General features: G+C 44.3%; 2 pseudogenes; both read right to left on the reverse strand.

Annotated features, from left to right (window-relative positions):
* Positions 1 to 532: 532 nt before the first annotated feature.
* On the reverse strand, positions 533 to 10571 carry LOC112922980 (ubiquitin-conjugating enzyme E2 N-like; annotated as a pseudogene).
* A 452-nt stretch (positions 10572 to 11023) lies between these two features.
* Positions 11024 to 12557, reverse strand: LOC112922979 (keratin, type II cytoskeletal 8 pseudogene; annotated as a pseudogene).
* Between the last annotated feature and the right edge of the window lie 375 nt (positions 12558 to 12932).

Below are 12932 nucleotides of genomic sequence, written 5' to 3' on the forward strand. Positions count from 1 at the left end.
TTCCCATTTTGGTTCAACAATCAAGCTTGTCCATCTACAGCATCTAAATAAAGTTAGACTTGACCACAGACTTGACCTCTGCACTGGTTAGTACTTTTAACCAAATGCAATTAGATCACCATAAAAGGGGGGGGGGGGCGGAAGAGCCCATAAAACTAAAATAAAACTGTTTCTCCCCCAGGGAAAAAAAAAAAAAACGATAAAGAAAAACAGCCACATCCCTGCAGCTAACCCTGACAGCTACCTTCATTCATAATTCTTTGTACTTAAACCATAGTGGGGGAAATGAATAAAAGCAGAGAGGCGCCACTGCTTTTAAATGTTTCGCAGCAATCCAGACGGTACTTGTAGCCTCTGATCATGCTCTGCAACAGTGAATCAGGACAAGACATAGATTTGCTATTATGCATTTAATCACCAAAGGACTAGAGATGTCTGGGCTTTTGTTCTGTAATGTTTCTAAGACTGTGTCCATGAAATGCAAACAAAAAAGGAAGAAGTCTTGGCAGATTAGGGGAAGTGATGCACACTTGATGATCAGATTGATTTTAAATATTATTCATGGCATATAGCCTAGTCCACGCTCCAGCTATTTCTCCAGCTTGGGCTTTGTTGATCTTCCACTGCTCCGCTACATCATTTGCTAATGGATCATCTGGACTGGAAGGGCTTCACCGAGCGGGGGTCAGTCGCAGAACTGTGCAGACCTGCGGTGCTGGGGACCACTTATCGTTCAATATATCTAAACATATTTTCCCCAGCTTGTTTACATTAGGATGGTAGATTTCAGTCATGAAATGTAGCTGAGGGGCTGCCATGTGGTGGTCTTCTGGAAGGAATGGTTCAAGTTTAAAAGTCCTTCCCTCAAAGGAGGGAATCCTGGGGGCCCGAGATGACCACATGAGAATATGGGCGTTGCTCTCATCTGGCTGTGCTCTAAGCCAGGAACTGGTTCTGCAAGCGAATGCTGGGTTTCCATGACAAGTCCTGCAGGGCAGCTGGGCCATCTTGTCACATCCTGAGTTTGGTCTCTGGTCTTGACTCGGGCTTCCTATACCTTGTCTTTAACCACAGTGTCTTTGATACTATCTTTCTAACATTCATATATGCTTTTTGATTTTGTGGGATTGTTTTCACAGTGGAAAGAAAACAGGACGAACTATCTAAATGTACCACTGTGGCTACAGATTTGACACTTTAACATCCCCTGGTAAGTGCCCTCATTTTTCTCAAATACATGAAGTTTGTAAATCCCAGAGTTCTTACTGATAGTATCAATATTTTAATTTTTCCCTCTGTGGAGGAGCACCCTCCTTTCTCTTCCTGACAATTCCTCTCTGAGGTCAGGAGTGGGTTTCACTCATTTTGTACCTGGAAGGGCCTCCTACTCTCTGCCCAAGATCTGGAAATGAAACTCTAATTTCTGGTAAGTGATCCCCTCAAATCTGTGTTTGCCTTGTCCTTGCTTCTAAAGCATTTCTCCTGTCTTATCAAGTTCTTCTCATATGTTCAAAACAGTTCAGTGTGAGTTTCAAAACTTCATTTGCAGGAAAAGGTCCATTGAGAAAGGTGGGGGAAGAGGTGCCTGTCATGGCTATTGCATTTCCCTGGAGCCCATTCAGAGGAGAGATCCATGGACTTTGAGGAAGTGATAAGAAAAAAAGTATTTCCCACTTAGGAAAAAAAAAAAAAAGCATTTATTTATTTAAAAATTTCCAGCAATTTCTTTGATTCTTGGGAAGGCTTTGAGGGACTTTGTGAGATTTTAGGTAATTTCCAAAGACTTTTCCAGTTGTTTTCCACAGGAAATGTAAAAGGACATATTTAATTTTAGTTCATTTGGAAGTATTTCAAGAAAACAGAATGTGGAAATAGGGAGAAATGTATAAATAAACTTTTTAAAAATGAGGAAATGAGTCATTTCATGTTTTACTAAAACCCAATTAATACTAATCATGCCTACTCTTAATTATTTGAAGTTCAACTCTCTTTTGGCAGGCAGGGTTGCTTGGTAAGATGGCTCTGTAGGGTGGGTTTATGGGATTGAACTCATCTTAGTTATTTTAATAACTGGTGTAGAGATAAGTACAACCAGGAGCCTGGGATATATCTGTAGAATCAAATGGATACCCACAGTAGAAAGAGTTTCATTAATGGATGTAATTGATTCGTGTCTTGAAACTTTGATGAGAACCTTATAAACTTCTGGCCATTCCAGAGGGCAGGGGGTGGGGATTCAATTTACAAGTTAATTAACTAGCCTCACATAAATTATTTATTTACTTCTAATTGATTATGAACTTTATGCAGATGGTTTTGCTCTGGATGAGAGAATCAGTGTCCATAAATAAGTGAAAATATTTGACTTCTCTGCACTCTGTTTAAGTGTCTGTATTATGTATATTATAGCAGGACCTGAGGTTAACAAATTATTTTGACACAGAGAATTGTAATCAGGAACTTTCTACCTAAGTAAGGATGTAAGCAGTTCTCCACAGTGATAGTATAAATAGAAATTTGCATTTGTTAATTGGCAAAATATGGTCATTTCCATAGGTCAGTCTTAGAGCCAATGGGGAATCTTTTAACTATCCAATTAAAAGTATCAGCAATTTGGGACATCTTATGGAAGCCTGTCTCATGTATTTTATATTAGTAGCTGTGAAATAATAGAAAAAACTACATTAATTAAACCTATTTAATGTCCTAAGTGATAAGGACACTAATATTTGGTCTTTGATCCTGATGCCTGACACAGTGCTCCTAAACCCCTTGTAATTTCCTGGGTAATAGCAATGCCTTTTGTTTTAATGAGATGACTCTTGGTGGGCTCCTGGATGGGCTCTGGTCACCAGGGAGACCACGCCATGATTAGATGCTTGGAATTTTAAGCTCCACCACCTGTTTTCCAGAGGTGGGAGGGGGGAGAGGGATTGGAAATGAAGTTAATGATCCATTATGCCTCTGCGATGAAGCCTCCATAAAAAAAATCTCAAAAGTATGGGGTTTGGAGAACTTCTAGGTTAGTGAACACATCCACTTATTGGGAGACCCACTCATCTTCACAATGCCTTGCCTGTAGTAGGGGGAGCTCAGTAAATGTTGCATGAAATTATATTAAAAAGAAGTAAATGAATTCTACCAAAAGCCATTGCCATTCCTTGAATGATTCTTAAAGTAATTATATTGACCAAAGCACCTGGGTTAGTTAAATATCCAACTCTTGCCCTCAGCTGAGGTCATGATTTCATGGGTTGTGAGATCAGGTCCCACTCAGGCTCTGTACTCAGCAGGGAGTCTGCTTGAAGATTCTCACCCTCTGCCCCTCCCCCACTCAGACACACTTTCTCTCTCAAATAAATAAATCTTTAAAAAATATTGATGATAGTCTCTTTAAAAGTTTTATATTTCTATTTTTATTTTTATTTATTTTTATTTTTTATTTATTTATGATAGTCACAGAGAGAGAGAGAGAGGCAGAGACACAGGCGGAGGGAGAAGCAGGCTCCATGCACCGGGAGCCCGACGTGGGACTCGATCCCGGGTCTCCAGGATCGCGCCCTGGGCCAAAGGCAGGCGCCAAACTGCTGCGCCACCCAGGGATCCCTATATTTCTATTTTTAAAAATATTTTATTTATTTATTTATTAGATTGAGAGTACACACACAAGCAGGGGAGGCAGAGGGAAAAGCAGACTCCCCACTGAGCAAGGAGCCCAATGTGGGGTTTGTTCCTAGGACTTTGGGTCATGACCTGAGCTGAAGGCAGATGTTTAATCGACTGAGCCACCCTGGAGCCCCTATTTCCATTTATATTACTTTTAAGAGCAGGTTTAGAGGTACCTGGCTGGTTCAGTCAACAGAGCATGCAACTCTTGATCTTGAGATTGTAAGTTCAAGTCCCACATTGGGTGGAGAGATTACTTAGAAACACAATTTTAAAAAATGAAGCATGTTTGCATTTATTTTCTCACTTAATTTTCACAACTGCCACTGAGGTAGGGCGATCACACAGCCTGCAAGGGGTTGTAGGATTAAGGGATTTTAGGGCAGGATCTTTGCTTCTTCACCAGGAGAAATGTATGACCAGAGTGTATTGTGGTCTCAAAGGTCTTGAGAATTCTTGGTTTCTATGACTCACAAAAGGAGACATCTTCATCCTTCATTCAGAGACATTCCAAGTATGCAGATAATTCACAACAGGGCTGGGGGGAAAGCTGCTATCCATTTATTCATGTATTATTCATTCTTTCTTGATTACTCTTTGCCAGGCACTGTCACAAACAATAGGGACACAGCATGGAACAAGACAGATACTGTCCTTGTTCTCTTTTGGTACTTACATTCTAGAGAAGGAGACAGAAAATCAATAAGTAGACACAAACATAGACAAGTTGATTTGAAATAATTATAGTGTCATGAAGACCAAAATAAGGCTAACATGAGGGTCAGAGGGTGGGGAGCATGGGATGGTCGGGGAAGGCTTCTCTGAGGAGGTGACTTATTTTGCAAAAAAACTTTCACTGAAGTATAACACACGTGCAAAAATGCGTGCACGTCATAAGTGTACAGGCTTAACAGATTTCTGCAGAGTGAACATGTGCAGTTAACGATCACTCAGGACAAGAACTAGAACATGGCCAACACCCTAGGAGCAGCCCCACTCCCCCAAGAGGTGACATTTGAGCTGGACCTGCATGCTGAATGGGCGGCTGTGCAAAGCTCTAGGCTCAGAGTGTTCCCAAAAAGGAGGAGAACAATTGAGAAGGCAGAAAGAACTTGGCGTGTTTGAGGGACAGAAAGAAGGCCAGTTTGTACCAGTTTGTTGATTTAGCACAGCAATGCTTGAGCTATGTGTTTGTAATATGACTCTCAGCTTGGAACTGGGAAAGAAGCAAGCCCTTGATTCCAACTGTTATTCAGGCCTCATCTCTTAGTAAGTTGGGCTCTTGGGATCCTAAAGTAACTTGGAGCAGGAAAATCTTTGGATATTTTATTGATCACACAGTGTCCACCACATGCAAAGAGGGCAGTTCTCCTAGTCCATGCCCAACTCAGACATAGAGATTCACACAAAGATTTTATAATCTCTCACATTACAATAATTCCCCTAGATTGGTTTTTTTTTTTTTTCAATTCCATCAACCTCCCTTTACCATGGTAACCCATTTAAGAAGAGTTCCTCCTATTATCTTGTCCAGGGCCCTGGTTTTGACATTTGATATTCCAGAATTTCATCATTACATTGTGCTTGAAAACCCCAAGTTATCTAAACACTTGAATATAGGTCTGGTTGATTCCTGAGAAGGGGAAGTGGGGAAGTGATAGAGGTAGTGAGAGGCACATAACTGGAAACAGTAGGAACGATGGAGTTGTTACACAAACTTCTGTTCCTTAGAGCTGTTATGCTCAGAGGAGGAGATATGTCAAATTGTTTTCTTACCACCCTAGTTTTAAAGATTTTATTTACTTACGAGAGAGAGAGAGAGAGAGAGAGAGAGAGAGAGAGAGAGCAGGAGCAGTAGGGGCAGAAGGAGAGGAAGAGAGAATCTCAAGCCGACTCCACGATGAGTGGAGCCTGATGTGGGATGCCCAACCGACTGTGCCACCCAGGTGCTTGCACCCTAAATTTTTTTTCCTAATTTTTTTTCTTAAGATTTTATTCATTTAGGGATGCCTGGATGGCTCAGTGGTTGAGCATCTACCTTTGGCTCAGGTTGTGATCCCGGGGTCCTAGGATTGAGTCCCACATCAGGCTCCCCACAGGGAGCTGCTTCTTCCTCTGCCTATGTCTCTGCCTCTCACTGTGTGTCTCTCATGAATAAATAAATAAAATCTTAAAAAAAGATTTCATTCTTTTATTTGACAGAGAGCACAAGTTGGGGAAGTAACAGGCGAAGGGAGAGGGAGAAGCAGGCTCCCCGCTGATCACGACCCCGAGATCGTGACCAGAGCCAAAGGCAGATGCTTAACCAAGGAGCCACCCAGGTGCCCCCTAGTTAAGTTTTAATTCCGCTTTAACATTAGACTGTCCTGGAAGCACTGATATTTTCTTGAATGAACAACACTCATTCAGAACCTGACAGATGAGCCCTTTGGTGAGGCAGTCATGCCTTCACACTGGGAAACAAATTAACCTAATTTGGGCCCTGACTGCCTATGCAGAGGCTCCATCTGGGCCCCAGAAACTCTTTAGGGTATGTTTCCCATGAGCTCAGAGCATATCTGCTGCTGTCAATGTCCATGCTTGTGCCACCATGGAGAACTCTGCAGGGTATGACCATTCCTGCGGTGGACACGGCTGCTATAAGGGAGGCACGGCCAGGGGCACTGCTCTGTGCCAGCCTGTAGATGGCTGTGACTTTTCTCACAGTTTTTCACTGGCTGCTGCTCCTAGCCCTCAGATGCCAGAAGCGTATGGAGGCGGACTGTCTCCTCTACCTTTGCTACGCTCTGTTATAGGGTCCCCAAGCAGAGCTGCATGAGCTCCAAGGTGTTTCCATGTTTATTTACAACCTTTTGCTCAACAGAGAAGTCTGACATGATCCCACTGGGGGCTGAGTCAAGAGACAAATTAGAAGGACAGATACTAGGCTGAGCTCAGAATTTCCCCATCCTTAGGAGTTTCTTCCCCTTTGGGTATATTCCTTCCCAGGGGGCTCCTGAGCTTACCTTCATACAGATACCTGTCAACTACTTCCCATCTGCCAGGTGTGTGCAGGCATCCTGACTCTCTGGCCTCAACACGGCACGAGATCTTTCTCAGGGTGGCTCTGCAGCTTACTGATGGTTCACTGTACAGGCTCAGGAAGGTCTGAATCCTACAGCTTTGCACTGGGAGCTGGGAGCCCCCACTCCTTTTAAACAATGTGCAGTGCTTTTTTTTTTTTTTTTTCTTTTTTCAATCAGCGAAAGCTTGATCCTTGTTTTAACAAGTCATGTCCCAACAAGAGAAGGCAGTGCTTATAGTCAAACCTCCTTAGCATGTGAATCTCCTGGGAAGTTGGATCATTTCTTTGGCTTAATCTTAGTGGGGAGGATGAGGGAAGGCAGTGGGCTTCTAAGTGATCTCTCAGACCAAACTGTCACCCCTGTGAGTTATCTGCTTCCATGGGGCCATTTGAGTAATCTTTCTAAAGTAGTGAGTCATACCGCTGCTTTCAAAACTCATACTGGTTACCCATCCCATAGAGGCTGATGCCTGTCCTGGTCCTTCTTGATCCAGCGACCACCTTACTTCTCCTACCTCTACTTTTCCCTACTTCCCTCTGCATGCCATACCTCCTAGTCACATCAGTCTCCTCCATACCTTTCCTTGCTGTTCCCTTGGTTTGGCCTACCTCTCTCACTCCCACCTGGCAAGCTATTCATCCTTGAGGCCCAGCTGTAAAGGCCTCCTCTAAGAATCTCTTCCCTCCTGGAATCTTAAATGGTCTCCTTACTATAGGGAAGGTGTCCCTGGCAGGACATGAAGGGCCTGGTTCAAGTGTTGAAGCAGAGTTGAAGTTCTATTTAGTGGTTGGTTGTTCTGAAGGCCTGCATGCCTCTCTGTAAGGCATGGATTTTCTCCCTGGTTGTCTTTGTGAAATGCGCTTTCTCTCCTTATTTGGCTTCTGGGACCCAGAGCCCCATCCATTAGTGCGTAAGGGAGTTGCCTCTTCGTGCAAGCTCACCAGCCTCTTTAATCCTCCTTTGTAACTGGATTATGTCAGACTTTGCCGTGTGCCTGGAGGCTTCCTACGGGTCTCATTTCAAAATAACAGAGAAATGTCATACTAACCATCCCTCCCAACCCCCCACTGCAACGTATTTGTTTTTGTAACAGTTTAGTAGAATAATATTCAGGGAAGAAAGAGAAGCAAGAGGGGGAAAAGAGCCCAAAACATCCTCCCAAACTCTCAAGACAGCTAATTCACTACGTAAGCCTAAGGATGCTCAGCTTCTTTAGGAGGTCCACAGAACCAACAAGGAGTCACCGCGTGGAGGGGTGAGTGCCTGTGCTGCCTGGGCAGGTGAAACTCTATGGGACTGCCAGTGGGGAAGACGTGTTGTCAACAGACCCTTTAATCAAAGCCCAAGCCACTGCTAATTGGCTAGGTATAAAAGCAACAAGAGGCAGATACTGAGGGTGGCAGTGGGATAGGGGTAGAGGGGTGGCGTATGGGTGAGGGGTGGGAGGATTAAAGTCTTCGAAAGTCAGAGCTGAGGCACTTGGAATGAGCCTGATTCTCTGGCTTGTGCGATTCATGTCATTCCTCTGCTCAAAAACCTGTCATGCTATCCTCTTATAGCCCCTTCTCTGTCAGCCTCCTTCCCTGGCAACCAGTCATGTGTTTTCATCTCTATTGTTTTGTCATTTCAAGAGCGTTATATAAATAGAGCCATACCGTCTGCAACTGTTTTGAGGTAGGCTTTTTCACTGAGCATAATTCCTCTGTGTATCAATAGTTCATTCCCTTTTATTGCTGAGTAGTATCCCATGGTATTCATGTATCATCACTTGTGCAACCATTCCGTGAAAGGATAGTGCCGGGAATTCTCGTGATGGAGCTATTCTGTGTCCTGACCATGGTGGTAGCCACATGAATAGACACACGTGATAAAATCGCATAGAATGAACCACATGGACACTCGAGTGCATGCACAAGTGCTGAAAGTTGAATAAGGTGGGTGGACTGTGTCAATGCTAATTTAAAAAAAAAAGATTTTATTTATTCATTCATGAGAGACACAGAGAGAGAGGAAGAGACACAGGCAGAGGGAGAAGCAGGCTCCCTGCAGGGAGCCCGATGTGGGACTTGATCCCAGGACTCCAGGATCACGCCCTGAGCTGAAGGCAGATGCTTTAACTGCTGAGCCACCCAGGTATCCCTCAATGCTAATTTCTTTTTTTTTTTTAATTTATTCATGAGAGACACACAGAGAGAGAAAGGCACAGAGACACAGGCAGAGGGAGAAGCAGGCTCCATGCAGGGAGCCCACTGTGGGACTCAATCCTGAGTCTCCAGGATCACGCTATGGGCTGAAGTTGGCACTAAACCGCTGAGCCACCCGGGCTGCCCTCAATGCTAATTTCTTAATTTTGATTCTGAGCTATAAGTCTAGAAAATGTCAACATTGGGGAAACTGGATGAAGAATATATTGGATTTATCTGTATTATTTCTTACAACTGCATATGAATTTACAATTATCTTAAAAAAACAACAACAACAACAAACCAAAACAAAACACAATGGGTGGCCCTTATTTGCTTATGGAACAAAGGATAAACCCTTTGGTCTTGAACTCAAGGCTGACTTGGTCAACGTTTCCCATCATATCAATCACTTTTCCTTAAAGTAAACGTTTCTTCTAGTTGAAATGTAATGTTCAGACGGAAAAGGGGTTAAATCACAAAGGTACAGCTTAATGAATTTTCACATGAACTCACCCGTATAACCAACACTAGACCAAGAAGTAAAACATCTCCGGGACTCCAGAAGCCCCCTACTCCTCCTGTCTGTTTACTATGCTCAAAAATATAATTGCTCTCTGGTGTCCATCCCATATATTGGTTTCTTGTTTTTAAACTTCGTATAAATGAATTCATGGATTCATTTTAATTAGCTTCTTTTGTTCACCATGTTGGTTAGATTTATTCATGTTGCAGGTAGTAGCGGTTCATTATCTCTGCTGTATAGTATTTATTCCAATGAGTGACAAAAACCGCAATTATATGATTTCTACATGGTGCTGTTGGTGATTATTGGCTTGTTTACAGTTTGGGTTATTTCAAGTAGGTCTGTCATGAATGCTCTTTAATACGCCTTTTGGCTCACGTCTGTGCTCATTTCACTTAGATTAAGACCTAGAAGTGGAATTGCTGGGTCATAGGGTATACATGTGTGTAGCTTTAGTCGGTACTGCCAAATACTTTTCCAAAGTGTTTGCACCAATTTAGTAGACCCTTTCCCAGGACCATAGGGGAGTTCTTGTTTTTCTACATCCTGGCCAATTTTTGGCATCATCAGTTTAATTAATTGCGGTCATTCTGGTGGGGTGTGTAGTGGTAGCTCATTATTGAGGACTGGTTGCAAGAGGGTTTTTTTCTTTTCCCCACCAGGAGGAGAAGTACTATTGCTTGTTATTCAGTGTGAAGGTTACCATGGGGATAGAGGGGTTTCCCACTTCTTTTCCCAGAGGCAGATAGCTATGTTTTTATCCCTTCTGCAAACAGAGAATCTTAGCCTCGGCCTCCTGAATGGAGAGTTGCTTACCCCTCCCCTAGTGGCTTAAGGTTTTGACTTCTTATGAGAAAAGGCTCTGGAAAATGGGTGGGGTTTCATGCCCGCAGGCCCAAGAAGGCTGTCTCAGCTGTCCTGCCTGCCTCAGTCGTTCTTCTGAGTATCTGGCAGAGATTGTGGAAAAGAGCTTAAGGATATGAACTCTTCGGTCTGGGGTTCCCATGGATTCTCAACTTCATGCCAACTCACACTTCACTTTTAAGAATTTGTTGTACTGCTACCTCTTTTCTTCTTACCCTCTTCCTCCAAAGAGGCTCTGACAAAGGTAGAAGAGTTCTTGTGTACCATCTGTGGTAGGGCTTCTCAGTCACAGGAATTCAGATCTTCTGATTTGCCTTGTAACCTTTATACTCTGATGGGCTCAAGGGAAGTTACGATTTTATAGATTGTCTAGTTTTCTCTTGTTGTGGTAGGAGGTGTATTCTCTTGTGGCTTTATACTTCTCACTGTGGTTTTTAATTTGAATTTCTTTCATGACTAATGAGTTTGTACTTTTTTTTTTTTTTTTTTTTTTTGCAGAGCCAGCTAAAGCTTTTATTTGGGAAAAAATGCTTGAATTGTCTTTTAGTTTGGGGTAAAGACAAGAGAGGATACCCAGGGCAGTAGACTACCCCTGAGAGTAGAATGAGGACTGGGGCTAAGCCTCAGGTGGGCCTTCTGTTCCCAATAGCTCCCCTGCACATTCCCCCAAAGGCTCTATGGCAGCCATAGGAGAGGAGAGACTGGGAGGCAGTGACTGTTTACTTGGATGGGACATCAGATCATACAGACACGAGTTTCTCATTGTGGGTCTCAATCTTCTTCGCAACCATGGCCTTGGAGAAGCTGAGCAGCTGGAGCCAGAGCCCCTGACAGAGCTGAAGCTGGACTGGAAGAAACTCAGGCTGTAGCTGAAGTCAGGGCTCATGAGACCCCGATAGATTGAGTTCAGTCCAGCAGAGTAGCTGCTTGGGGTCCTGGTAGTCAGGCAGCTGCCATGCCATGTCCTGCTTGGCTTGCCACAGGGCACCCTCTAGCTCAGCCACCTTGGCATTGGAGTCCTTAATGGCCAGCTGCCTACACTGCTTAGCATCAGTGATGACAGCCTCCAGGGAAGCCTTTGAGGCCCCGAGAATCTGCAGTCTGGATTTGTGTGATGTTCTAGTTCATCTCAGAACTCTCCATCTGTGTGTGACAGAGGTTATCCCTGTGCTTCCCAGCCAGTATCTGCAGTTCCTTGTACTTGATCTGGTACACAATCTCAGCCTTGGCCTGGCTATGGTTGGGGATCTCCTTGGACTGGGCCTTGACCTTGGCAATGAGGCTGTCTGGTCCAGAGAGTGCTATTGTCCACGAAGAAGTCCATGAAGGTGTTGGAGATCTATGGCCACAGCTCTCAGTTCTCTTCTTCATATGGGGGCCTTAGGGAGATGATCTTATCCATCAGCCCCTCCAGGTAGTTCTGCTTTATTCAGATAATCTTCATCCACAGCTGTTCTGACAAGGAAAGTTTCATTCTCCATCACTGCACACTCTTTGATTGCTCCCTTGTGCTTCTTCTTGAAGTCCATCACCAGCCCTTGCATTTGCCAAGCTCTGTGTCCAGCTTCAGCTTCTGGGCCACTGTGTCCAGCTGCTGCCTGAGGTTGTTGACATAGCTCTTGAACACATTGTCCATGTTGCTCTGAGCCATTTTCTGTTGCCCTAAGAGGCTCCACTGGGCTCCATCATCTGGTTCTGCTGCTCTAGGTTCTACACCTTGTTGATGAAGGACTTGTTCTTGAGGGTCTTGGTCTGTTCCTTGTCCTGGATGCACATGGCTTGGGCACTGGAGTCCATTACTAGCTTAAGGGGCTGAGCAGGCTCTGTTTCACTGAGACAGCTGTGATGTTCCCCACACCCTGGGCCCAGTGTAGGTCCTGAGCACACTCACACTGGTGCCCAGGTCACCCCAGAAGCTGCTGCTGCTGCCCACCAGGGAGAAGGCCGAGGAACTGATGTGGGTGCCGGACACACTTATGTATGAGTGGCTGCTGAAGGCCCAGGGACCAGTGGTGGGCACCTTGTAGGACTTCTGGGTCACCTGGATGGACTCAGTGGAGGTTGGAGTAGGCTGAACCCGACAGAAACTTGAAAATCGCTGAGAAGGTGCTTCTAGATGTGGGGCCTTGAGCACCTTTTAATGTAACAACCATATCTTTCATTTACCTGCTCCACTGCCTTTGTCTGAGATGCCTTTTCCTTTTGTTTTTTGTCTATTCCTTTAAGGGTCAGATCAAGGGTCCCTTTGTCCATGCAGCTGTCTCTCACCACCTGTGTCCTCATCCACTGCCCCTACCAAGCCTTGCTCTCTCCTCCCTTCCATTTCCCCAGCATTTTGTACTCCTTGAATTAGGCAACTGGGAGTTGGGCAAAGATATTACAAGGCCCAGTCCTAGGAGATCACCAACCATAGTGTCCATCAGTTTTCCTTATGATCAGCTAGGAGAAGCAGAGTGAGTGGGTGAGAGGTAGTATAAATGTCCAGGGTGAGTTCTTCCTGGGACTTGGAGAGAGGAGTAGAGCACAGAGATGATTTCTTCCAGAGATCTTAAGGTTTCAGCTCATTTCCCCAAAGGCAGAGTTTATAGTCTGGGAATTTGTAGGAGGGTCATCTCATAAATGCCCTGA

Source organism: Vulpes vulpes, chromosome 12 (genome assembly GCF_048418805.1).
Source record: "Vulpes vulpes isolate BD-2025 chromosome 12, VulVul3, whole genome shotgun sequence".
Classification (NCBI taxonomy): Eukaryota; Metazoa; Chordata; class Mammalia; order Carnivora; family Canidae; genus Vulpes; species Vulpes vulpes.